The sequence below is a fragment of the Corylus avellana genome, chromosome ca5, assembly GCF_901000735.1.
Source record: "Corylus avellana chromosome ca5, CavTom2PMs-1.0".
Classification (NCBI taxonomy): Eukaryota; Viridiplantae; Streptophyta; class Magnoliopsida; order Fagales; family Betulaceae; genus Corylus; species Corylus avellana.
In genome coordinates, this window is record NC_081545.1 from 9,111,948 (window position 1) to 9,113,962 (window position 2,015).

At 38.5% G+C, this 2,015-nt stretch overlaps 1 pseudogene; it reads right to left on the reverse strand.

Annotated features, from left to right (window-relative positions):
* Positions 1-372: 372 nt before the first annotated feature.
* LOC132181729 (desmethylxanthohumol 6'-O-methyltransferase-like) lies at positions 373-1,730 on the reverse strand (annotated as a pseudogene).
* Between the last annotated feature and the right edge of the window lie 285 nt (positions 1,731-2,015).

The window sequence follows — 2,015 nt, forward strand, 5'->3', positions numbered from 1 at the left end:
ATTATCACTCTTTTTTTTTTTGGAACGTAACCGGATTATGTTTCCAAATAGCAGAGCTGAAATTCAATTTGGGCATGCATAGCTTAATGGTCTAGGATTTGTTCTCTATAAACGGTTGATCAATCATTCGATTCAGCATATTGATGACAAGATAATCTTAAATAAGAGCAACATTTGCCAAACATAACAATAAGTTGAAAACAAAATAAAAGAAAACGCTGACAATTGGGTTTGGCCTATCTAGTTGAGATTGTACGTAATCCCATATAAACTAATTAAACCCAGTTATTTTCATGCCATTAGTTCTTTTATTTTATTTTATTTTCTTTTTCCTTCTCTTTTATTGGGTTTGTTCGTTTACAATAAATAAAACTAGGCATCAAGTAACCCATGTGTTGCACCGACAACATCTTCACAACAACAATTGTATGGATAGGCCACAATAATAGATGGTATGGTTGGAATTTTGATGATTTTGTAGCAAGCGAAGCCTGCTCCCTCCAATAATTTCTTCCATTCAAGCTCAGTCCTCTCCTTTCCGCCAATAGTACTGTGTACCATCATCAACAAATCGAACACCATGCGTATCTCATCAAACAAATCATTACCATCTTTCTCAACAACAATAATAACCTTTCCACTCTTTTGTTGTATTGCCTTTCGGCAATTCTTCAAAATGTTTATGCAATGTTCATCACTCCAATCGTGTAGTACCCATTGCACCAACAAGCAAATCCAATAATGTTTTTAGTGTTGTGAAGGGTACGGTAACTTTTATTACAATAAGACACATATAGTAATTTATGAGGCATTTTTCGGATTCTGCTAAGTTTATAAGGAGATAGTAAAAGTTTAGTACCCAATCATTTCCCATAATATTTATAGTCGTAGATTGTGATCTAATGGATTACCAATTCTAGTGGAAAAAAAAATGGGAAAAGGATAAAAAAATAAAATAATTGTAGATACCTTCATGAAAATTGCATCCGCATTAGGTATGGCGTCAAACATGTCACCTCCAACATGGGTGACCCCCTCGTGCAGGGGAGCTGTGGCGATAACATGTGGCAGATCAAAGTTAATACCTTTGATGTGTGGATGTGCTTTAACAATCTCTGCAATCATCCCCCCCGTCCCACCTCCGACATCCGCCAGTGATCCCATGCAACCAAACCCATCTTCGTATCCCACCAGGATCACCCTCATCACATTCTTTGCCGTACACGCCATGGCATCATTGAAGATGTTGTTGAAGTCAGGATTTTTTGATGCAAAGTCCCAAACCTCATCGCCATGGACCTTGTTGAACGCAGTGCCCCCTTCTTTGATACTTTGGCCAAGGCAATGCCACGGTGTCAATAGCCACGAATGGTTCTGCAGTATCATCATTGGCACTAGGCTCAATTCAGCATCATGCAGAAGCCATTTTGACGTTTGTGTCAACCCGTAGAGTGTCTCCCACCACCGTCTACTGGATGATGATGTTCGGTGAAGATGTTTTTGCGAACTAGGGATCTCATGATACGTGCGAGATGGGAGATATCAGGAGATGGGGAATTAATCCCAGAGGCTATTTGGTGCAAAGTAATAGGACTGCCATAAGAGTGTATACTGTCAGCAATGCGGAGTTCCACGGCACATTTGAGTGCCATAGAATCCACAAAACTGAACATGTGTTGCCCAATTTCGGCTTGGCCTTGTACCATTGCCAGTGTTTCCTTTGGTTCCATTTTCTGTCTCTCTCACTTACACACACAAATGCACAAATGAAATGAAGATGGTATGTAAGTATATATAGAATTGTTTGGCTGGCATGGAATCCCACTTTACAATATTTCTAATACACGTGTGAACAAACGTTGTCTACTTCCTTAAACAAGAGGGCATATTGTAGTGGAAATTCGATTCGTCCATGTCTAATTAGAGTTTTTAAAATAATCACGCCTATAATTTCCAGTCAACTTTTAAAATTAAATTTCATTATTGAAAACAGATGGTAAAAGCTATTTGTTTAA